Genomic DNA, 26885 nt, shown 5'->3' on the forward strand with positions numbered 1-26885 from the left:
TTCAGCCTAGATGGAATTTGTGTTTTGTTTGTTTGCATTTTACCTCATTTGGAGCCAGTCGGAACCTATCGTTTGTAAAACAAAACAAAAACAAAAAAAATTCTGGTTGAGAACCTGTAGAAAATCAGACAAACCTGCTTTCCAAGAGTGAACTGTAACATTATTGAGATAACTTGAAATGATATGTCTTGCAAAGGTTATTGAGCAACATTTTTCAGTGTTACAACCAGAAACCTTAAAATCCTTTAGAATGGTATAGTCCTCCCTCTTTATAGGGCTTTTATGTGATTGACCTAAAAATATCAGCAGTTTATGGATTCTAAAGGCTTTTTGAATGAAAAATCGTAAAATATAAATTCAATCCTCTTGGTTTGATACTCACAAATGCAATCAAGTGTAAGCAATTGGCTTCAAAGGTTACTTCATTGCTAAGTAATGCACATCTATGTGTAACTTATTCTCAATATGAATACAGTTGGTCTTTAAAGACCTTGAAGACTTCTTGGAGAAAGCTGGTGAACAAACGGAATCATCAAAACAAAGGAACACAATCAGGCAGGTCAGGGATAATGTTGAGGAGAACCTGAAAACATGGTTAGGTTATAAAGAATTTTCCAAATTTTGAACATCTCAGAACACTGTTCAATCCATTATCCGAATATAAAAACAGTTTTTTATGGCTTCAAATTTGTTAAGACATTCTCAACTGACAAGGGTGGAAAAGGAGAATATCAATCGTAGAGACAACCAAAATGCACATGCTATCTCTGAGGAACCTGCAACAATTTAGGTGGGTGATTAGGTCAACAGGAAAACAATCAATTATGAATACATTTTATCAAAATGTCACTAATGAAAGGAAGCCACAAAAAAGTCATTTACAAAGTTTGCTATAAGCCGTATTGGTGACACACGTGGCCAAGAAGTGCTTTGGTGAGGTAATACTAAAATGTAACTTTTGGTCCACATGCATTATTGTAAAATAACACTTCTCTTTAGCCTGAACATACCATGTCCACGTTAACTGGTGGTGATGACAACATTGGGTTGAAAAATAACATGTCCAATTCAACTTCTAATTGAGAATCTGTTACAAATCTTGAAACTGGATGGTCACAAACTCGGTGTTGCCATGAAATGATTTTGATTCAGAATTTGTGTCTGACTTTGTAAAAGGAAAACATAGATTCAAAATCTCCACTGTGGACCGAGGTGTAAAGTTTAGTTCTGGCATCTCATGCCAAAATGTCTCTGGAATCCACCAACCTCGCACCTTAAACCTGAAAAGTATATTGCTGGAACACCAAAAAATAAAATGGTGCAAAATAGTATCTTACTGTGCTTTAATGTTTCCTTGAATACCTCTTGTTTGCTTATTTGGCAGTAAAATAATATCATATACTGTACTTCTGCTATTTACATGCAGTTTCTCCTTCGTTGGACATGTTTTGTTCTTTTGTGTTCGTCGATATATTATAGTCAGAAATGCACAGTTTCACATATGCACACAGTAAGCATATGCATAATTGAAGCACACACACCAGCTTTTACTCACAGCACACTCAGACACACATATACTCACTCTACGTGTTGACCTGTGAGTCACTGCTGCCACAATTGATTTCCTTTTCTTAGAGTGACCCCAGTCACCACAGCGATAGAGTCGCCGATATTTCAGCAGTCCTGCACTGTGTCTCTTTCTCTGTCAAGCCTCATGATTTTCCTTTTTGTGTTTTGTTTTAAACTGTCCTTTTTTGCTTTTTTTTAGTTTAAGTGTTTAGTTTTATTGCTATATCCCCCTAAGCCACAGTCATGCGGTAACATGTATTTCTTCATTTTCTTCACTAATGTTTAGTCAGACAAAAATCCCACTGGGTCAAAGTCAAGTAAAACAGGAAAATGCCACCCATTTTTAAGTTGAAGATTGTGTGCGTGTGTGTTTCTTTTTGCCGCATGTTTTGTTAAATATCTTTTCACATCCAGAATCTCTACTTTTCATCATCGTCTTTTCAGAGCAAGTGACATCTGACTCTACAACTGGGTGACTCTATAGTCTTTTTGAATCTTCAAAGAGGAAAACCAAAGTAAAGATTAGAGTCTCATTTGTTCTTCCATCTTTGATATTATTATTTTTGGACTGAATTTGTTCTTTTCAACATTTTATTTTAATATATATTTTTATACAATAGAATTTTTATACTGATGTGTTCACCTTTTTCTCCATGATAATATTGTCATGTTGCTTTGTTAACAAGATGCTAATTCTCAGCCTTAGTCAGTGGTGACACTCCTCACACTTAAAACCCCTGAGAGCTGTCAAACCTTATCACAATTTGTAAAACATATTAAAATCTGTTGTTTTTTCCCCCTTCCCAGTTTTAATTCTTTCAGCTGTTTTAAATAATAATCCTAAACAGAAGTGAAACAAAATCTAAAGTATAAAATGGCAGATTTTATAAAAGAAAAAAAAAACAACAAACAGCTTGTACAACTCAGCTGCACAAGAAGCTCAGTTCTTTTAGAGAGAAGGTAAATAACCATGTCTTTTGATTGAAGACATGGTTTTAGTTTATAATTAACCACCACATTCAAAGTCAAGTTGATAATGAGTTTGTACACACCCACTACAATTTATAATTCATCTGATTTGCCCCAAATAATGTGAAGCTAATTTAAGAGGTTTTCCTGTTTTTAAATTTTTTTTATTTATTTTTTATTCCTAATCTACAGCTAAGGCCATGACCCACAGACGGAAAGCTTTCAAATCATCTCAGGGATCTCGCTGTCAAAAGATCACAGTCAGGAAAAGGGTACAAAAGACTTTTTACGACATTATCTGCTTCATGAAACGGTCACAGAAAATGTGACTAGAGCAGCTCCAAAATTAAAAAAAAAAAAAAAAAAAACGGAGGAAAAATAATTCATGTGTACTGTGAATTATTTGCACAGTACATGTGAAAAATAATTCCATGTATTCTCTATATTTACAGGCTAAGTAAGTGATTGTAAGACGATGTCAAAAATTTCCCAATGCTGGGGAATCTGTGATAGTCTGATAAAGTCGTGGTTGAACTTTTTGGTCATATATTCATACGATAAAACTGGTGGTGATAGCATCATGCTTTAGGGCTTTTTTTTCTTTTGTTGGAGCTGGGGCCTTAGTCAACACGGAGAGAATTATGGACAATTATACACATAAAAAATTTAAAAAAATTATTTGTCCCATGTTTTTATATCGCACAATCCCAGTATTTTAACAAGATTTAACCTTTTACGTTTTATAGTCAAATGCAAGTGAAAAAACATGTGCTTGAGTCAGCAACATAATTTGCCAAGGATCACTAACATAATTAGATTTATTTGATGTTGTACAGAGCAGATATCAATATGCATAGGAATTTAAAAGCTTAATCAGGAAGGACTGAAATAAGTGAGATATTATTTTACCTCTGCAGAAGTTGCCTTGAAGGTCGCTGGTTATTACATAAACTTGCCGCACTGATGGTTTCCATACCAGTGCAGGTATTCAAATGTAGTCCGTTTAGCTGAGTTTTGAACCAACATTCAATCCTCATGGCTCCAGACAAAAAAAAAAAAAAAACTGTTTCATCTCAAGAAAATTGTACCTTCTTGACTAAAATAGCTATTAACTTCATGACTCAACCTCACATAAACTCATGAATATGCTCAAATACCCACCAGCATAAAAAGGTAACATTGCCGGCCTCAGGGACTCTATCTGTCCTTAGGGAGGTTGAGCTCCCCAGGGAGTCACTGCAACATCACTGTCCCCATGGCAATATGCAAATACCCCATATGATATTTCCCACCATGCAGCTCTCTGAAAGCCCTACAGACTCGTTCTGTTTCAATCTTTTTCTTCTTTTTCTTCTTCTGTTTTGGAAGATTGTCATTTTAGCTTTCACACATTTTGACAAGGCTAATCAAAGTAGCATTATGTTCATAATCATAAATGTTGTTATTCTTTTTCTTACAGCCTTTGACGGACAATTAAACATATCGGACGAGCAAAGGCTTTGCTAAGAAAATATTGTGAGTTTTGTATTTTGAATTTGAAAACTGTTTAGCAAATTAAACAGTGCACCTATCGTGGTTTTCAAATGCAGTTTGCCTGCACGCGTTTTGTAGTAATGTTGATCAAACTACTGCATTTATCATTCTAAAGGATAACATAACATTTGTTGTGAAGGAAATGCTAATTTCCATATAAGTGGGTAGCTATTGCAGTCACTTGTTGTTTTCTCCAATCTGTCATTTGAAACCAAAACGCATCCAAATATGGTCAAAAGTAACAGTCAGTAGTGTGACAGCCTGCAGTGCAGCCAATTAAAGCAGCCAGCCAAGCAGGAATCAGTGGTCTTGCACAATGTGACACAGCTGAGTTTGTTGCCGTGCAAGGTTTCTTTGCCATGTGTGTAAAAGGGACCGAAGGCCGTGATGGATCCTCAGTCAGTGTACTTGCTGTCAGAGATGTGGGGATTTGCATCACACCTTTAGCGTTTTAAATGGGTGCACATATAATATAATATAATAAAAAAAAAAAAAAAACGAAATAAATGAAATGAGTAAATCAGGTCTCATGAAATGAAATGACAGGCAGGTTTAAACAGCGGGTGAGTGTGTGTGCTTCTTGCCACTAGCGTCAACATTAAACACCATCAGATTGAAGCCACCCTCCAGGGTAGCATCACTCAGCCAGGTATGCCAGTGTGTGTGTGTGTGTGTGTTTTTCACTTGGTGAAACCTAAGTCTTTTATCTACTTTTCCATTTCTTCTGTTTTTTTTTTTTGTTTATCTACAAATTTATTTATATATTTCTGGTGAAATGGTGTACAGAACACACACACACACACACACACACACAGAGACTCCCCCTCAAACACACACACACACACGCACACACACACACACACATGCACGCACATTGATCTATCAATGTATTGATGTGTGAGTGGATGTCAGTTTTTTTTTTTTTTTTTTTCCATTTTCCATCTCCCCCAATATTTTAATTATTTTCCTCAGTATAATCTCCTGCAGAGTTTTTTACACTTGAGTTACCTTGAGTGCTGTTTTCCTTTAGCAGAAGCAGTCAAATGCTGAAAGTTAGTTAGAAAAAAAAAGATGCTTTGACAGAATATCCTGATTGTCATGTGGGAAAGGTAGGAACTTATTTCACACACAGTCAGTATCCCTCAGTGTAGCTGTTCTTATTCAAACTCAAAACTTTTTTTTTCTTGTTAACAGAGGTAATAAGATATTTAGGCTGCAAGGGAGTGAAAGTTCTTAATATATATTTAAATACGTGTCTTCACAGCACACCTTGCTTTTCTGTTGTCCAGCTGTTTCACTGACAGCCACTGATCTCATCCCTTACTGTTTTTCCCTTTGCACTGACACTATAGATGTATTACCTCTTACCTCTGTCTATGTCTCCACACTCTGTTTATTTCTCTCCTTACCTCTCTCTCTTCCCTCTCTCAGGACAGAAGGAGGATATGTCTCTTTTTCTCCATATTGACTTTCCCAGGTCAGGCTCCTCTTCTCCTATTAGGCCCAGCTAACTGATCAATATGTGGGCCCGGTGGGCTGCCATATGGACATGCAGGCAGGCGCACACAGTGGACTGTGTACTGGTCAACCACTATGCTCACTTACAAACAGTTGTAGCATGCATATCTACTTATTCATTTAGCCTTTTTTTTTTTACAGTGCAAAATCATTGATCATAGATAATCCTGTCAACTTCCAATTACTGATTTTAGAAGCTCTGATGTATTCACCTTGATTTGAGAACATTTTGTTTATTCTCCGATATAAAAATGCATTTAAAAAGTTTGTATTGCTAAAAAACTATATTTCTCAAAATCAGACCAAAGTTACAAAGTTGCTTTTTTTTATTTGTAGGAATCTAATAATTTAATAAAATCCAGCAGGTTGTTATTTGACAGACATTTCTGTAGAAACGACGCCAAAACAAAAAGAATTATTTAACAATTCATAAATCTGAATCTCGTTGATTATTTCTCTGTTAATTACATCGATACACACAACTCCTCCTTTTTCCCCTCAGTTTTTCCTCCCCTCTCCTCCCCTGCTGTTCCCATCTGGCAAGTTGTCATCTGTTATGCAGATGTCATCAACGTGACATCTGCAGTGCTGCAACATGGATAAGCAGCTGCCAGAGATGATGCTACGGAGAGCAGAGGAGAACGGTAAAGAGAAGACAATGCTGGTGCAGAACGAGGAAGGAGGGGTGCCTTAGGAATTGCTGAAGGACGGTGACAACCAGCAACAGTTAGATGTTCAGCGGAGGGAGACCTGACTGCCTGTGTGTGTGTGTGTGTGTGTGTGCGTGTGTGTGTGTGCTTCTGTGAGAGCACTGGTGTGGGCATATGTGCATGCATGTGTGTGCATGGCAGCTTGCCAGGCAGTGCCATCTGGCTGCTTGACAGAGCTCCTCTCATTAACAGGGAGGTTAATTGCTGTGGCAGCACCCAGGCTGTGTTAAACACCACCCTGGGGACTTGGAGGCAACAGACTATCTACGTGTTGGTGTGTTTACAAGCTCTAACATGCAGATAGGAAACCCCAAAACTTGTTCTTCAACATAAAGGGGGGGCAATAAATGAGGCCTGTCACGTGAGGGTGGCGCAAGGGACCTTTGTCCTTTGTGTAGGTGATCATGCATGCATGTCAGACTACATGTATGTTTATATTCTTATGAATTATGCCTTGTTGCTGTAATGATGTAGAAAGAATTGGGTTTACAGAGCCAATGTCTATAGCCCTGAGGGCAAACACATATACACACTCACACACACACGCATGCACTTGGGGTGGGGGGAAGTGGTGGCAATTTGCATGTTATTACTGCATATTCATGACTAATTTGGTTAGCCTTGCTTAATAGGCCTGAGTGACAGCTTGAGAAATCGAGAGCTTGCTTTAATATCGCACACGCTCACAGTGACACACACACACACGCACACGCATTCACTCACCCTGCTCTGTCTGTCCACAAGCTAATCATAACAAAGCTTATTGCTTTAAACAGGAATCCTGTGTTCATTTGTTGGTTTGACATTGTGCCATTTGTTTAGTGCAACTGCTTATAACAAAATTGTAAGTTCTATGGACTCGTTTATTACATGCATAATCATGACCTACAATAATATGCACACATATACTTGTGACAGACATGAATAAATTTGCATTTTGACATTTTTGCAGACAAAAAATGGTGACAATTTGCATTTTACTTGGCAAAAGAATTATTAAATGCTTTTGTGGAACTTTTTGATTTTACATGGATACTTATCAATGATAATAAAGAGTTTTAAGGACATTAAATTCTTTTTTTTTTTATGTAGCCCTGTTTGAAAATGATGGCTCTGCATTTCAGCTGCATCTAGTACAGCAATACATGTTCAATGCACAGAGTCAGTCTTAGTCCAATAAGGAAGAAAAAGTGAACTAAACTGATTTGTTTTTACATTTTAAGTCTATTTTCTGATGTATAATTTATTTTAGTTTCAGGCTATTTTCTACATAAAATTTGCATTGCCATGCATTTACTTTAAGCATATGAAAAACAAACACCAAAAAATTTTGAGCAAACTGTCCTTTAATTCTGCTGAGAAAATATGCCCTTAAGTTGGGATACATAAATAGCAGCTTATCTGTTATACTGTTTGCTTAAGCAACAACTTTTGAAACGGTACTACCCAGCCCAGTAATAACTCAGAAAAGTGGCACTGAGGTACTGAGGTGGAATAAAAAAAAAAAATAAAAAAAAAATTATCAAGTGGATTAAGAGTAGAGCACACATCCGCTCATTCTTTTATAGACACTAAAACAGACTTCTAATTTAAAGTCGGATTTTTCACGTTCTCCTTTGTGACTTATACTACATTTGACTGAAAAGTCTCGGCGCGCTCCATCTACTCACATGTCACTTTTGTCAAATCTTACCATTCCTTCTCTGCTTGGTGCAAAAGTGTAGACGCGCTTGATCAAATGTAAGTTTAACATTTTTTAATCTACACAAAGTTTCAGCAGAATAGCTGATCTCATGAGGCTGGTAAATATGAAATTGTGTGTGTGAGTGTGTGTGCGTGAGCGCGTTTTTTTTGTGCTTGCGTGCGTGTTTGTGAATTTCTTCCACCCAGAAGTGGAAGATCTGTTTCTTCTCCTTCTCATTCCATCTTGGGTGTGTGACAGCTGTCACTAGTGAATCAGAAAGGTGTCTTGGGCAGAGCTAACAAATTTTCACCGTTGGGGAAACGCACAAACTCACACGCAGACGCACTTCAAATGTAGCTGCTGTCGACTAGCACGGATTTAATCAGGCTCTGCACACGTCTTGTGCTTTAAAACAAAATGTATTTCATTCTAATGTACACAATGTACACTGTTCTCATTTTAGTTGTCATTTAGCAAGTCGAACGTATTGGGCAAATAAGTTAAACCAACAATGTGCTCTTACGGCTTGTCTCCCCTTTCGGAATATTCTAAAAGACAGACATTTCAAGCTGCAGTGTACACATTCATTCCACATCTTATATTTTTCTTTTGAGAATCCTTTTCCATATGTACATTGATTAAACTTTGTCGCTCAAACCATAGAAATTGTTAGGAGTACTTTAACACAATTAAGAGCAGTGTGCTATACTATAAAAACAGAATATTGTAGAGTTTGCACAAATAGACATGTATTTCTGATTGTAGTATTAATATGTTTCTCTAATCTGTTAGGTGTGTTTGTCCCCTTCTTTGCCCTGTTTTGTTTTCCGTAGGTCTGTCATAGTGCTGCAGATGACCTCTAAATTTAAGCTGGAAGACGTGGTCATCCAGCTTCACGGCGCCGAAGTGGAAAGTAAGACGTCTTCCAACACACTCACGCAAAATGCTTATATAAACATAAACACAAACTACATAAACAAAAAAAAAAGAAAACCCCAACAAACCCCCCCGTCCCCCTGCTATCTTAACAGAATTCTTTAGTGTTGCTCCAAGACTGACCACACTAGTAAATACCTAATTTAGGAGACTGTTTTTGCTGCATGCTTCTTGTTTAGAAGCCTGCCCGAGAAGTGGCAAAGCCTTTTTTTATGATATTGGTTTGGCAGCTGTGCTACGGGCGCTTCATGTGCAGCCAGATTTAACAGGAAACCGTGGCGTGTGTGATGAATTACCAGCATATCTCACAGCCCTGGGTAACAAACATGGCATTGCCGGCTGGGATTAAAAGGGAGAGTTTTTTACGGCCTTCCCACACCTCCTTACAGGGTGTCACTAAATTATACCCACTGCTGTTTTACTGTCTTCTGTGGCTTATGGTTAAAACACAAGCTAACTCACACTCGCAGGCCTGCAGAAATGAACACCCACAGTCATATGTGTTTGTGGTAAACCCAGGGTTGTTAGTTGTTTATGTGCATGTTGTTTGGTTACCATTTATCTATGATGCATGCGAGTTGACTTATTTGTACTGTTGCTAATTGGCGGTTTGTGTAATTACAGAGCCTTAGAGCAGCAATTAAAGTATGCCGAGGTTGTTCTGTTAATGATATTTTCAGTATTTTTATCTTTTTTTTTTCCCATTTTGCTTTTGCTTCATTTTGTTTCTGTTTGGGTCTTAAATTGCACAAGCAATATCATACCCAAACAATCCTTTCACATTACATGTCCACGAGATGTTCTTTTCAATATTATCTCGGAAGACAAAAATACACATTTTAGGACCTTATTGGGTTTATAGAGTCTTCCAAGTACTGAGCCATATTAAACAGTTGCATGCAAATAATAATGTGAGGAAATATACTCTGTGTTATATATTGTGTATCTTCTTAGATGTATTTTTTGTATTATAGTATTAAAATTTTTTTGCTGCTATATACGTGTTTTATATGAACAACTGTTGCAGTTAGCTTTTACAAAGACATCAGTGTCTGTGTTTAGTCCTTTGAGAATTAGGATCTATAAGTTAATATTTCAAAAACTTCCCCTACATTTTTGAATCCATAGTATATTTTGGGCATTCAGAGGTAGAAGGCTGAAAAAAATAGAATAAAAAAGTCAGAAAATGCTGCAGAACCCGTAACGTTTGCTTAGTTTGACTCTTCTTCCCTCAGTAAGAGGGACCACACAGAAAAGTGTTGTTCTTGTAATCTGGCCATAATTATGCACGGTGTGCACAAACTGATTTTTGTCTTTTGGACTAACCAGTCACCGGACTGGGCAAATCAAGATGGGAATCGTCTGACTCAACTCAGCAGCTGATTTCTCAGTGCATGCCTAAAAAATAACATTTTTCTCTTAAAACAAACAAACAAACAAACAAACAAACAAAACAACCCTGTTACATTTTAATAGCAGTAAGGCTGAGGGCAATGCCAAAGCTGGAAATGAGCGAGAAGTTGTTGCACCTGCAGAGGAAGTAGTTATTTACTCTGTTGTAACTGCATGAAGGTTATTGCTAAGAAATGACCACATGGCAAGCCAATCTAAGCTCTTCAAGCCGATTCTAAGAACAAAGAGATGCTCAAGGAGATGATGAAGTTAGAGCTGGGCAAAACATAAAATGAAACCAGAAAAGCAGAGGTAATGAAAAGGGAAGAAAAGTGAAAGTGAGAGAGAAATGCATAAAGGGGAAGGGGAGAGAAAGAAGAGAGTTGAGGAGAATTAAAATACCAAGATTCAAGCTGTTAGAAAGTGGCAGAATAAGGCAACTGTTCTGGACTGTGAGGTAAATATATTACTGCTGTTAGTGACTAATTTATTTACCGAGCTACAAAGCAGTAGACAAAACTGTCTAAACTGGGTTAAAGAAAAAAACAAAAAAAAAACAGGCATGCTATATTTTTGGCTTGCATACTTTAATTGTCTGGTGCGAGATAGTTCATTTATCATCTCAAAGAGCGTTAAGATTTGTACCTTCACTTTATAGACCAAAACAACTTAATGCATATAAATATAGATTTTTGCCATGGACTGAAGTCAAAATATCACACTCTATAACATTCATGTATGATGAAAATAGTACTTTCACTAATGATGTGATCTACTCTCCTGAATAAATTGTTCATTCCCCTTACTCTTTTTTTTTATTTTTTTTTTTATTATTTCTTCATATTACAACCACAAACCTCAAACCAACCTTGGGTTTTCTTCCAGGACAGTCCTGTACATAGTTCCATCTAACTTCCTATCAATTCTGACCGGCTTCCAGGGGCGTTGGAACCATTTGTAATGTGGGCTGGGAGGCACAGGGGGAGGACATTTGGCAAGGGCAAGAATTGCTAATGCGCCACTTCTTTCTCTGTCCTGTGTCGGTCATGGCATCTTGACTGGTCTGTCAAGGTTCTCATTTTAACTGCAGTTTGTGGAGTACTTTATTTTGGAAAAAAATTAAATAAAATTTGGGAAAATATCAACTTCCACCAACGTTCAACTTCTTTCCAGCAAGGTCTCTGGAAAGAAGTTGACAGAAGTCATGTTGGCCCGTTGGCAGAGCACACACACATACTGTATGCCTTAACACCAGTGTTACAGCGACACCCATGACAAATTACTATTCTGACGTACCATTTGAGCCACTTTGTGTTGATCTCATACATAAAATCACATTTGCAGTAAGAAAAACAAACAAACAAACAAAAAAAAAAACTTATAGAGTATGAATGGCACACACTTATAATGTGTTTTCTGTTTTTGGAGAAGCCATATTTCGGTGTTTTATTTTGAATTCGAATGCATATATTTCCAATATGCTACGTTTACACTAATCAAGAAGATTTTAATGGCTCCCTCTAGCTGTCCCAAAGACATCACCACAAATGGACATCCACACTCTCAAATTCGAAAGAGGAAAAAAAAAAAAAAGAACATCACCTTAATTCAGACCTCAGACACTCTCCCTTCCTCCATCCCCACACCCCTACTTCCTTCCATCCTGCCATCTCGCCACAACTGCTCCAAATTAATCTGCAAAATATTGATTTGAGTACCAAGGGTGTGTGTGTGGAGGGAAGGGGTGGAGGGGGGCACAGGATTGCGGCCGCATATTAATACGAATGAGCCGTACTTCGTCTCTCCTCTATACTTTAAGATCCTCATATCTTCATAATTGATTAATGTTCCTTTGTGAAGTGGGGATGAATAATACATTAGTGGGCCTGCTGCACCCTCAGGCTGATGAGAAAATGTTTAATTTCAGTAAATGTAGCGCTCCTTCTTTCTGTCTCTCTCTTTCATCCCCCCCCCCCCCACCCCTCCTCTGCTTATTTGTGAGTGTTGAAGCCTGTTTGTGAATTTTCACTTGCAAGCTCGAGTGCTGTTGATTTGCTTTTTCTCGTGTTTACTGTCGGCCTTAAGCGCATGTTAAGCATCGCAAAGGCGAGCGTCTGCATTTGCAAACATGAATAAATAAATTGGTGGAATGAGCTCAGCATTGTTCTATTAAACGAAATACCTTCAAGAGCAGTTTCACTTTGCAAGCTGTTAGCCTTCGCAAAAGATCATCATCACTTTGGACATTTTTTTTTTCTTTTTTGCTCTTATTGCCATGATCTGCGCTGTAAACATCACTGCTGCATTATCAGTCGGCCCTCAGTGGGAGAAGTCAAACGTGCTAAACAGGATCATTTTTAGGAAGACTCCTCCCCTAGGTCTTGGAAAGCAGTTGGGGAAATTTGCACGGATCATACATAATGACTGGCACAGCCTGGTTCCACTCGGTTCATCTGGTTAACAGCTTTAATTGTGCCATACGGAGGCTTAATGATTGTGACGAGGGCATTTTAGAAGCTGCAACGAAGCAAGCTTGGTGTGTGTTTTGTGGTGGGCGTCTGGCACCTGATGAGCATCCAAGTGTGTGGGGAAAGATAAACGACGAGGCGAACAAACACGTCGACACCCCCAGATCTAACTCCATGTCGATTCAGCTTAGCTTCGTTTTCATTTTGAACTTTTGCCAGGGACCACGCAAGTCTGTGTAGAGCTCCGTAATACACACAGAGAGCTAATTGAATAAATATCACTTATCCGTTAACAAGGATCCTAATTAGTTATGCTAATCAGTCTAGATAACCCAATTAACCCCATGGAGTGCATCAGAGAGGTCTCCTCTTTGTGCCTATAAGTGGGTGTGGATTTCTATGCCTGAGAGCATATTAGAGGCACTTAAGAAAGCATGTTTGCCTAATTAGTTTTTAATGACAAAGACGAGCTTTTTCATGTAACAGCTGTTCTGCTGATGAATGCATAGTAAGGAGCTTTTCCCCTCTGAAAGAAGTGAGGTGTGCGGAATGCGTTCTTGCCGTCGCACCCAGAAATCTGTGAATAGCTGCACTTTACGCATATTTCTGCCTGCCCTCTGCCAGTCTCTCTGTTGGTTAGCTCGTCGCGGATATGTATATTTTCACAACTATTACGGTATTTTAAACAGAGTGTGTATTAGTTCAGAGAATGTCTGCCTGCTCCATTAGTTTATGTCTTTGGAAATACAATTTGGCCTCAAGTTCTCTCCGTTTATTTAAACCCTTCAGTCAGCGTTCCCCTCCTAATAGTGAGCCGTGTTTCCTCTCGTTTAGCTCCGCCACTCATTATCTGGGCCATGTGGAGAAGACATTGTTTAGAGAGGAGAGCGAGAGAGGTGGTGGGGGCTGGCGAGAGGTGGGTGGGGGTGCTTGGAGAGGGACAAAGAGGGGGGAAAATGATTAAAAATGAGAGGAAACCAGAAAGAAAAAGACAGAAGGACTTAATGCGTGACTGAAAGAGAAAGAATTTAGATTGTCTTTGAACCTGACTACAGCTGCTTTTGCTGCTAATGAATGGGGAGGAGAAGGAGGGGAGGAAGACACTCAGACAAGACCGTCTTTGTTGTGCCTGTGCCAGAGACACAGTGAGAATGCAACAGATTCATGTCTTACAGGAAGTCTCCCAGATTTGGGGTGTTGGAAGCTGCCTAATCCAAATCAAAACCAAACTGTGGCTTCTTTTTATTTATGGGCCTAACTACTGAGTTCACTCGTCTGTATGGGAAGTGCCTACATTTGAAAGAATTAGACATTCAGTTGATAATCAGTTTTGTGCTTTGGAAGGTTATTCATATACTTTGAACTTATCCACATTTTGTCAAATTCAGACAAAATTTTGCCAATGTCTTACTTATTAGGATTTTCCATAATGTATAAAAAAGTAACCCATAATAATAAAGTTGAGGAAAAATGTTGCACAGTTTTTCTTTTTGTTTTTTTTTTTGTTTTTTCCCCAAACCTAAAATGTGTGGCACGCACTTGTGGTGAATTCACATCCACAAACCACATGTTACCAATTTCATCTAGGTCTAGACTTTGACTGGGCCACTCTGACACATGACTATGGTTGGATCTAAGCTATTCTGTAGCTCAAGGTAGCTCTCCTGGTGTAAAGCGACATTTCTGTGTGTTTTCATTTTTATTTTGAAATCTGCTGTCTGTCAGGTGAATGACCACATCTTTTGCGCTTGTGCCATACTGCAGGGATGTTGTTGTTTCATACTTTAACACCATTATTTTGTCATGCTGCTACTAAATTTAGTTGGTGTTTTTTTCCCATCTTTTGCTTAAGTCTATGTACCAGTTTCAAAATCACAATAAATAAATGCCATATAATATTCTTACATTATAATACTGGACATTGTACTTTGGCAACAACAGGAATAGGTTTTTTTTCTGTTCCATATGAAAGTAGTTTGGCAATTTAATACATTTTTTGTTTAATATATGCAAGATAATGCCATGATTCTGTGTTATTATGGTTAGGACTTGTTCATATTTTTAATCCTAATGTTTAGCAGCATTTCTGTGGATAGCCTTAAAATGAATTGGAGGACAAAGAAGTTGCAGCACGCTTTATCCATTCTCAGTGATGGGTCATTCCTCTCTTACTGACATGCTAATGAATTTTTGAGGGTGAGCTTAACTGCTGCTTTAATGTCCAAAGCATGCGCAGCACCTGACCCAAGATGCTGCTTTGTGCACCGTAGGCCTAAAACGGTTTAGATGCTAATATTAGCTCATGCTCACATCAGCTGAGTCATCTCCTCTTTGTCCTTGGCTTATTAACTGATTTAGGAATGATTAGATCAGTCCTGCAAGAGCATACACTGGCACACTCACTTGCAAAATTTGAATATCAAAATGGAACTGCCTAACCAGTAAAAACTAGATTAATTCAGAATGTTTGCATCAAGGTGTAGGTGAAACAGATGACTATGCATATTTTTAATGCAGCTTGCAGGATTTAAAGCCATTTATGACATTAAGTATGGCTCATGTTATGCAAACACATCTTGCAAGTCAAAGTCACTTTAGTTGAGAATATGTGATGCTCTTTTTTTCCCCATCTTTGGCTTGATGTAGCTTCATGGGATAATTTGCATAGGTATTGATTTTGCACTTTGTTAGATGGAGTTTTAGAGAGGTACTTTGCATGTACCTCATGCCAGAGTATCAAAATGATAATGGGTAGATGTTTTGCGACAGGACAGTAATTTTGCTGTGATGTTCTTTTCATCACATGGTGCAGACATGCCTTAGATATGTTAATAAGAGGAGATTAAAATATTTGTGGGTTTTTTTTTTTTTTTAAACAAGGATTTATTGCATTTTCATTTGATTGAATGGCCTTTTGTCTAGCACTGATGGGGTTAATCAAACACATTAAACGTCACTCTACTTCCAATTAAAGGCGCCAGGCAGGTTTTCCTCTTTTGCTACCAGGTTGAATGTCCTGATAACCTGACAGCACGAAGGCAATGTACACTTTGCATTGAAACCTCCCACATCCCCTCTCCTTTATTTGAAGAATAATTTCTTTCACATCGTAGTTGCGGCTGATGTGAGTGCATTGCACTCCTGTTCCTTCTCATTTGAACGTGTTGCTCACTTCTGCTACAAGCTGTTTGATCAGCTCCAAACATGATGTTACAATTTGACATACTTGTCTTGGCAAATAAGAGAAAGTTGTTTTGGTGTCTGTATGATTTAGTCAGCCTATGTAAAATGTGTGTGCTTGCGTGTCCTTCTGCACAGGACTGAGCGTTTCTACCTCTCTCTCTTTCTGTGTGTGTGTGCGAGTGTCTTTGTGTGTCTGTAAGTCTGACAGTTTCCTCACGAGATGTTAATTCCTCCCCTCCCTGTTGTTGCCATGCTTCCACCAGCAGTATCTGCACCAGGGAGACGAAGACATATTGGTGTTAATGAAAAGCCCTCCTAAACTATCCTCCCCGCATGAATGTTTAAACATGCTTGTCATAACATTCATTCGCTCACACATGACAGCTAGCATCTGCAGCTGCCTTGCTCGCCCTCAATATTTTATTATAGCATCTCCCCTAACCCCACACTAGCACAATGGCTGTGTGTTGGCCAACTGAATTGTAATGACTCAAAGCTGGCTGTGTTCAGACCCGCTGACAGCACAGGCCATACATAATGAATTCGGAGACACCACAGGTCTCATAATCCACATTTAGTCCGTCTTAAATATATAAAAGGGGGCGGGGGGTGGCTAAATGAGGGGTGGGTTGTTGTGGAGCAAAAACAAAAATGCTGAACAGATGAAAGCAGACAAGCAATTTAGACTCTGAGAAATGATAAAGAGAAGGAAAATAATAAAAAAAAATAACATAAATACCGCTAATAAAAAATGTCCATGTACAGCAGGGGTGCCCAAAGTCGGTCCTCGAGGGCCGGCATCCTGCATGTTTTAGTTCTCTCCCTAGTGGTAGTAACAACCTCCTCAGCAAGTCAATGTTCTTCTTAGGCCTTCTAACGAGCCATCATTTGATGCAGGTGTGCTAAACCAGGGAGAGAACTAAAACATGCCGGACGCCGGCCCTCTAGGACCGACTTTGGGCACCCCTGATGTACAATTTGCTAATCAGAAACCCCACAATGCTCTAGGTCAGCTTTTGTGACCTTGGTGGTTTTGACAGAGAGGATTCACCATGGTAACGGTTGGTCTAAAACCCTCAATACAGCTCTGCACCCCTCATCACTCATCAGCCTTCCTTACTGCATCTCTACCAATTTGATTGGATACACAACTGAAATGTCATGCCTCAGCAAAATGCATACAGAACCACGAGAGCTTTCCCGACTGCAGGAGCGAAAGCAGAGACCAGAGCATTAAACACACATTGGTAGGTTATTTGGCGGAGCTTTGAAGCTGTGTTTCAGAGCATTATTATATGTGCTTCAGTATTAGTTTTTTATCTGAAAAATACACAAACGGTTTGGTGTTACGTGGTGTATATGCCACTTTCTATTCTGTAAGTTTGTAGTATCTCACATCAGCTTCATATGTACATCCTTGCATTTTATTTGGATTGTGTGCCATGTACAACAACAGTGCAGCTTACTATTGAAAGTGGAAGGCATATATATTTTTCTTTTTCTTTTTTTTTTCTACTCGCCCCATCCTTCTCCCTCAACCAGTCGCACAAATGCATGACACACTTTCCAGATACTTTTTAATAAAAACGAAAATCAATACTTATTTATATTCTTTTTTTTCCTGATCATAACTATCCACGATGTTTTGCTGAAGTTTCACATACAATTCCAATTAAATTATTTGTAGATTGTGTATTAATGTAAAAAAAAAAAGTTTAAGGAGGGTGCTGTTGCTTTTTCAGAGAAAAGCATACACCTCTCACTTCCTGTCCAATCCCTTCCACTCATTTAACTTGAAAGTTGAAATCAAATCCAGGTTTGACCGTCTTGTTTTATTGCACTTTTAGTAAAAGAAGCAAAATAAAATTAACTAAAAACAAAACAGAAAAATAATAACGCAACATAAATAATTTGTCTGTCACTATAATCACCAGGACTTCCAATCTCTGTGTCACAGCAGATCTTGGGTCCTGGGTCATTTATCCCATGTTGTGTGAGCAGCTCAGCTCAGAGCAGCACTTATCTGTGTGGGTCTCTAGCTTCTGCTGATCTGCATAAGTGACTGTGCCACACATAAAGCCCCTTCTAAATCAGTGTTAAAGCCTTGATAATAGACCTCACTGACCAATTGATTGGCCTTCATATGTTTACAGCTCACTTTAATTGCCTCAAAAATACAATTTATCAGCCGAGTGTGTTCCCGGATGCATGGATGTGTGCGTGTGCACGCGTGCCTCTACAATCGACAAAAAAAGTCTATTGATTTATCAGCATCTGGATTTGTCCTGTTCACCATACATAAAACCCCTGCATATGTGCTGTTCAAAATGGGAAATGGCCCCATCGATTCCCTTAAGTTGGAGCCCAAATGCTAAAGATTTTTGGATAAGCTTTCTCATTACTTAAGCTGAAATCAATAGGGGGGAGCATGGGTCTAATGAATGAACGGGCCACAGATCAGATGGGGTGTGCTCATCCCTGGCCTGTCCTGGTCGATCTGTGTTTGTGCGTGTTCAACTGCGTGCACACGCATGTGTGTGTGCGTGTGTGAGATAGAGAGAGCGAGAGAACGAGAGAGAGCAGGGCAGAGTGAAACTAAAAATGACTCTTTGTACATCACAAGGCATTTTCTTTCATGCTCACAACAGGAGGTCATTTTGCGATGGGATTACGTCAGCTGCAGTACCAATGAATTGTCGGCCCACACCGGTTTACAAAGTACGCTTTCAATCTCCATAGACTGGTGGACAAATGACCTTTCAGTTTGCTCGCAGAACAGCAGGTAGATTGAGATAACGGACTTACACCTGAAAACATTATTAGCATCGTCAGAATATGTTGGAATTCAACCGAGTAAAGTTTCATTGTACGTCCATTCTATCCGTCTCGTGTACTCCTAGATGCTAATCCCTTCAGGTAGGGGCACTGCGTAAAATCAACATCATGTGATGACGTTATATAATGTTATTCCCTCATCAGAAACATACCTGAAGTGTTGCTTTGATTCTGTCATGCAAATTTGAGAAATTCTGGAATCGCCTTGGAGATGTAGTCCCCTGCTGACACCAAGCTCCACAGGGCCCTGCAGTCTCCCCTCTCTCCCATTGACACCCAATGATAATATTTCATGTTATACTGTGTACACATTATCTATGGCCTGGACGGACACTCCATGCATTTATGATCAGTGTGTGTTAGTAAGACAATTAAGATAGTGTAATTGCCATTGTTTTATTTCCCCTCACTCCTACTCCCTCTTTTTCCAAAGTCTCCTGACATAAATGTAGCTCAAAAACATGACACAAGTAATAAGAAAGAAATGCTGTGCTTACGTCACATTAACCCAGATGTGTCCTCCTTTACATGTGCAACTTATACATATGTAAATGATTTAGAATTTCAAAAACATATCCAGCACTGATCCACAGTATCCACAACCAAAATCTAAATCAGACATATCGCTGCATCGGAATGCAATATGTAGCACAAGTGGTTATGCCTTCTAACCTGATTTAGCACACACACTCGCACACAGAACCAACCACAGCCCCTTTGGCTGACTTTTTGGTTTTTCCACTTTCCGTTCTTTCCACTCCTTTGAAAAAGGCAGATCAACATGAAGTGGCGGTTCTCTACAAAACTGTCTTTGACCAAATCTGCAGAGAAGGCCTTTCAGAGTGCATTGACCAGAAAACTGCAAACATTCAACAGTGAGGCTTGCCCGACTCAGGGAATATGCTCTGTTAATTGGCTACAACTCACACTGAGAAAAGTTATTTCGTCAACTGAACACTCAAATGTCATTAAGAAAGTCTTAACATTTTTGCTGACATGCATTTTGTGTGAATAAAATACTGTAATTAACAAAAATTGCATCACTGTTACATGTGTGTTACTTGAGCTATGAATGTAAAAAACTAAAAACAATAAGATTCACATGTCAGCAACACCAAAATGAGAAGAACCGATACAACCGTCGGTAACCATCCGCATTTTGCAAAAGTAAACTCCGTCTGCCTTCCTGCGATTCTTCTCTAAGGTGTTGCGGCTTTTTAACTCATAAATATGGAAGTCAAAAGATGATGAGATTCACAGACAAGAAAGGAATCAAAATCTATTGTAGCGTGTCCTTTTCCCCGTGTAAAGTTTGGATTAAATGTCACACATTAGCATGTGAACTTTTAAATGAGCTTGTTTGCTCTCCACGGTGTGGGGCATGTAAATATCCATTTTGAGTATGGAATGGGGATTGCTTAGTGGGGGGCAGGTGGAGCGGGGGGTAGGGTAATGCAAGAACTGAGAAGTGCAGGACATATTTGTGCTTTTCACTGGCAATTAAGCTCTGGCAAAGGACTTGAAGCGAACAGCTCTATTGGCTATTTTGCATTGCAGTTGTGATCTTCACCTGAAATGGTAGCAAATTGAAATCTTCTTGGTGGCGGCGATGGTTTCTCGGAAGGGAATAAGTGACTGTACAGACATTAGATAAGTCGCAATCACTGTCAATGTAGCACTACTGCTGGGTAAATCCAGATGCGAGGGAAGTGAAATATGCGCAGGGGTTGGGATTTGGGATTTTGAGTGTAGTTCTGAGACATAGATCTTCACAGATTTTACATAATAGCTAAAGAAAGTCATCAAATTTCATTAAATATATTCATAATAAAGCTCAGGTGAAACCTGAGGAAATGTGACGGAGACCAATGATAAAGAAAATCTTTGCAAAGACCTAAAGAAGAAGTTTATCCATGAAACAGTTTGGGGTTAAAGAGATGTCAGACGCAACCCTACGGTTCTCATCTCACAATGGGTGCGTCTGTCTTTCTGCAGGTGGAGACAACTGGCTGTACTCTATAAGATATTTGTGTGTTCCAAAACCCTATTGCGGTTACACATCTGCAGTTTCGTTGCATTGACCGTAATTCCTCTTGTTTTAAAATATGAGTCTGGTTATTTATTGATACAATTTCCTACCAGTGAAGGGCTTGTGTCTATAAAACACATTAGAATCATATTGCAATCTTTGCTTACCCAGGAGCAGCGTCATTGTTCTATTATACTCTGCGAACAACAGCATCGCAGCCTGTTATCAATCCAATATCTCATAATGTGCTCTATGCTCGGTCATTTTGAATATAAAAAGATCTTTTACTTGCATTGTACCATATTTCCTATATTTAGTATTAATCTCTTGTACCGACATGAGTCTGACACATCCAATATGATATCTGATTAGTTGCTTTTTTGTTTGTTTTTCTTGGTCTCCAGGTGATATTGGATACATGTGCCGAGCTGGTACTATGTTGGCTGTTTCGTCTGGGTATAAAAATGATTTAGTGTGTACTCAGCACGCAGTGTCATTGACTAGCTTTAATTTCACTGCAAGGGTGGGCTTTATTGCTCTGCTCTCCAAATGCGCGCGTGTATGCGCGCGTGTATGCGCGCGTGTATGCGCGCGTGTATGCGCGCGTGTATGCGTGCGCGTATATGAGAGAGAGAGAAGCACAGAGATGGAATGAGATTGTATATTTGTGTGCATATATCTGTCCTATTTTATACGCTGTAGTGTAGTAATGTACCTCACCTGTAAATGCGCATACACACAGACACACTCGCGCACAAACGCATTAAAAGCAGTCGCAAAAATTGCTTTTCTGTACTGTCAAAAAGGCTACTACGAACCTTATTAAACACAATCAGCTTTTCTGACTAATAAGATCTTGTGGCACAAGATACAAGCAATAGTAAAACACCACTATAGTTCTCATGTAAGAGTAACCTGTCTAGTTGTTGGCACCACGTGACTTTTTTCCATTTAACTAATTGTGAGCAACTAGTTAAGAAGATGTGTGCGTTTAGGATGACACCATGTCTTAACTTTTGAGGCTCATATTTTGAGTAGAAAACCTTTAGTTGCATTGTTGTGTTGTCAGACTTGGCTAATAATGAAGTCTGCTAGTCTGATTGAACAAACTTGGCAAAACAAACAGTAAATAGTTCCCGACCGCTTTTAAACTGACTTGTGTGGCAGCATTTGAAATTATTTTTCAGCACTGTAAGAATATTGTGACTGACTATTAGGCCTTGTGACTCTGAAGTGAACTGAACAGCATTTTCACAGTTTTGGATTTTATTTGATTACCTCTAGTATAAAACGGTTTGTTTTGAAAGTAACATTGTTTTTTTGTTTTTTTGTTTTTATTCAAAATAATCAATTCCATATTTGTCATGTGTGTCACAGAAAGCTGCAGAGCTTCCACTAACTTTCTTCACGCTGGGGACATTTTTTTTTTTTTTTTTTTTGGAAACGTCAAAATTTAAGCTTTGCCGTTCTGAGAGGCTGTAGTATATTTTACACATAACCACCACTGTTAGACAGTCAAAACAAGTGCTGCTCAAGTGTCACGCCACCGACTTAACAATATGATAATGCAATTTCATGCAACTTTGTGCAGATGCTGGGCTTGCAGTAAAAATTATCATCTGACTCAAGTGAATATATAGTATCTGATATCTGAACTGTTGAACTGACTATCCGTTTCCTGCAAGTAATTATTTGACTGATTTCAACACATATTGACCAACAAACAATTATATCCAGATCACAAGGTATTGGAATAAAATATATAAAATGAGATGTTGACATAATGGGATCAAGGATTCCTGTCCGGACACAACTGGACACTGTTTTACACCCTCCCGATACAAAAATACGAAAATGCTATGGCATCAAAAGTTAGATTTCCTCTGTTAGACCATTGCGTTTGTGCTTTTGAAATTATCTGAGCAATGCAATCGATTTTCTGAAGCAGCACATTAATTGTAAGTCTATTTGTTGTTCTCGGTAAGTAGACTTATCGTTGACACTCACAGGTAGGACACTGTGGTCATCCCAGTTCAAGAAACCAAGGAGCTCCAGTATTCCTTGATAAACCTTACTTCTGATCAAATGCTACAGAGCCATGATTATGGTTGTGCCACTGCATTCTTTAACCTTTCCATGACCCCTGTTGAATGCCAGTGGCCCAATCACAGAACCTAATTGAATCTGCTCAGCAGCATCCCCTGAACTGATGAAAAAATAAAATTGGAGGTGAAAAATGAATACAACAGCAGAGAGAAACAGAGTGCAAAGAGGGGAGGTGATGCTGGTGTTGACGGGGAGCGGGGAGGAGTCACAGTGCATCTTTTTAAATGCAAAGACGTAACTCACAAACACACAGCCAAACATGTACACACATTCGCATTTTTTTTTTTCTTTTTTTTTTTTTCTCCAGTCTGACAGGAGATGGGAAGTGGGAAATGGCAGAGAGAATGGAGGAGAGAGGTTCGGGTGGTTTCTCATTACCCCCTAGCCTATTTGGAGGATATCCCTATCTGATTATCTGATTTATTTGCAATTTTCCTTTAAGCAGCTTAGTGTTTACCTCTGAGATTAATATTTTTTCTCTGTTATTAATATCAGACTGCAATTAGGAGTGATCCGTCTCACTATACATTATTCTGTGGTCGCCAAGCAGCCAGCTGAATAAAACTATTGATGCAACTTCCCGGTTGTCAAGAAAAAGATTGAAGAGGAGAATCTTTTTTATTATTATTATTTATTTGTTTTATAATGTGGCCATGTCTGGAGAGTTGCAGGGCAAGGGTGTAAGACTACAGCATAGTGCACCTTCCAGTATGTCCAAGCTGTGTGTTTATGCAGCTACGGCTGCTGGAACGTGTGTTTTTATGCGAGTGTGTATTTCTTTCGTGTGTGAGCGTTTGTGTGACGGTGTGATGGTCCCATCTGATTGATAAGGTGTCTGTGGCGGCTGCAGATTGCTCTTGCTGATTGCTTCTGAGAGCTCCAGCTGATTTATAATCAGAGCAGGATGAAGGATTGGACTGTGGATTGCTTATCTGTTTACCCCCACCCCCCCAACATAAACTGACAAATTATCATGTTGAACACACACACAAACATGCACACACACACACACAAGCATGAGCATGCGTCGACCTTCTTATTAGGTGAACTCAAAGACATAGTCATTCGGTTTTATACAGGGTCCTACATAATATGGACTTTACTTTTTTTAGTTCTTGTCTACTTTTTTAAACATTATTCTATCCAAAACAGCAAAATTTCAGAAATTCAGATAATATTTGAAAGCTTTACTCAGCTAGAGGTCAGTACATTAGTCAGGCAATCTGCTCTCTAAAAAGAACCTGATTTCCACCATCACAGAAAGGATGTTTGTACTTTGGCAGCTTTAGTTTTAAAACAGTTCTATCTTAAGTTGAGCTCTCTTCCAATTTACACAGCATCACTGCTCATGCGGTGGCAGAAAACATTTCCCAACAGCCAAATTTGACTTTCTTTTAGCTGTAGCAAAGGACCTTTTCTCAATTTGCCGCTTACCATAAAAGCAGTGCATTGCTGACTTGATGTTGTCACAAGTTACAACTTGACAGTACATATTATTTGCTTCATATTAAAGAGTTGCTCAAAATGCACTTTTTTCTTACTTACATAATCCTATTGCTTTTGCTTATTCTTAGGGAATGTTGTCTGAAATGCAAGCAGGCTTCAGCTGAAGCAGGTGAAGTGACCGATCATATTCAAAACACTGTACTTGTTCTATATATGAATAAAACATGCGTTTTTCTTAATTTTTTTGTAAAAAAGGTTGCCGTAATACCCGAGACCACTTGGCAAGTCAGAGTGCAAGCTAGCAGGTTTAAATGCTGACAGCTCTTCTGTGCCCCCTCAGCTCTGGGTCAACCTTCTCTGTGTGCGTGAGTGCGAGCGTGTGTTTCTGTTTCTTCATCTTTCTCTTTTCCATTTTTACCCATCAGCATGATTATTTGATGCTTTCTGTCTTTTCACCTTACCATTTCATTAATGCACAGTGACGGAATCATAGGAGTAGGACAAAAGCACAAAGTACCTGAAATACAGACACGCGCACACACAAACCCACTGACGAATGGCAGCAATTAGATGAGGAAACCAAGCATGTGAGGACAGATGAGAGCTGAGGGGCTTCAATTGCTGTATGGAATGTGTGTGTGTGTGTGTGAGACTATTGTATGTGTTTGTGTACATTTAGAAGGTTTTTATCCCTCTAATGGACCGTCTATCTGTCTAAATATCAACACCGTCTCATAAGTCAGTGGGCAGTGAAGTGCTGGGCTGTGCTGAGTTGTTGGGTGCTAAGAATTTCTATTGTACAATACAAGAACTCCAACTGCTGCATTGTTACTCACAAGAAGGTAATTGATCTTTGGAGCAAATTGAGCATTCGGTTGCAGAAACACTTGTTTTCAAAAGTATTTTTGAAATTACACAGGCAGAAAATGCTTATAATTTCTCCCCCTTTTTTTTTTTTTCCTGGTAGATTTTGGTAGATTCTGATTTTTTTCCTGACAGATTCTGAGACCTTGAAATGTTTGTAATTCTCTACTATCTTTTCATAAGATGACACAGCTCCAGATCTTAGCTGAAGAATTAATATTTATATTCATATAAGTTGAGTAACTTACTAGTTTTCTAATTAGGCAGTTCGCTAAAATAAAAAGGAAAAAAAAAAAAGGCTGTCCCTATCCAATTCTGTAAATATCCACAGCAGTCTTTTCTTTCATTTACAATGTCAGCAGAATTATGTATTTTCATGACTGACATGATGCTAGAAGTTTAAGGAAAAAAGACCAAATTGCTTAAAAATATCCTGGAATTTGATTTTGTGGTAAATTGTTCCTGTTTTTTTATTTATTTATTTTTTATTTTTTGGTAAACCACTTGGCCTTTCATGATGATTCAGCAAGTCTTATTATTTTCTCTGATTCACATACCTTACGCTATGTTTTTTTTTTTCCTGTTTTTTTTTTTTTCTTATATTTAGAATTATATTTAGTTAAAAGTTTCTTTTATGGGGTTGGTGCTTAATATTACATAAACTTTTTGGCTCTATTGTTTTTTAAGAGTGGAGAAAAAAAAGTCTATGCTTTGGCTTTTTAACATTTATTTTGGAACCCAGTTAAAACCACATTAATAATACCCTGAGAACTTAGAAGGGAACATGAGTTGTATCCACTTTTATAATGGTTAAATAAACTCACTGAGTGCTTTTCTAACTAATCTCACAATCGCATCTATTAATTCTTAAAAAGTTCATAGATTTTCTGTGATGCCATTTTAATTAGAGTTGTGTTGAACAGTATATTTAAAAGCCACTTTTCATTTGTCTGGGTGATTAAGTAACAGAAGTGTTGGGAAGAAATGTGAGATTCTCTGTATCTGTTGTTTCTTTGCAGAATCTATGTGCTGTAAATCACATGCTCCCAGTGAATTTACTCCTTTTACATACTGATATGAGTGTGTAAGTTTATTTTATTGAAGAAACAGTCAATTGCTCACACTGTAAATCACCCCCATGTTTTAAGCCATCACATAAATAAGTAGCCCTGCGTGTGTGTGTGTGTGTGTGTGTGTGTGTGTGTGTGTGTCAGTGTGTCAGCAAGACGGAGAGAAAGCGGTTTTGAATTCAGGTCTTCAAAATGAAACGCACCGTTATTTACATACAAAATAATGTACATAGTAAGTTCATATATGTAGCTTGTGCATAGTGAGTATTATGAATGAGTGAGTATGTGTGTGTGTGCAGTGTGCCTGTGTGGTAACCCCGCATGGCTGGCAAGCTCATTTCTCTCAGAAATCAAAGTTAAATGGGTCATCTATCATGAGAATATGTGACTGGGACTCTTGTCTCCACCATGCTCCGTGTGTTTTCGTGTGTATGCGCGCGTGTGTGTATGTGTGTGTCAGGCACACATGCTAGGTGTGTGGCCGAACACCAGTGTGAGCCTTTGCCTTTGCAGCTGTGAGTGTGCACACAGAGACCTGTCTGCGTGTGCGTCTGTGGCGGCCACTTGTCTTTG

The 26885-nt window shown here is 38.7% G+C and overlaps 1 long non-coding RNA gene across 1 annotated transcript in view; it reads left to right on the forward strand.

Annotated features, from left to right (window-relative positions):
• LOC106921322 (uncharacterized) overlaps positions 1 to 26885 on the forward strand; it is a 43214-nt gene that overhangs the window by 11129 nt on the left and 5200 nt on the right. The window contains exon 2 of the long non-coding RNA XR_015761713.1: positions 8817 to 8896. This is a non-coding gene — a long non-coding RNA (uncharacterized LOC106921322). The remainder of the gene's footprint in view (positions 1 to 8816; positions 8897 to 26885) is intronic.

Source organism: Poecilia mexicana, unplaced genomic scaffold (assembly GCF_051168715.1).
Source record: "Poecilia mexicana isolate PSO_F unplaced genomic scaffold, ASM5116871v1 scaffold_20, whole genome shotgun sequence".
In the NCBI taxonomy this organism is placed as follows: domain Eukaryota; kingdom Metazoa; phylum Chordata; class Actinopteri; order Cyprinodontiformes; family Poeciliidae; genus Poecilia; species Poecilia mexicana.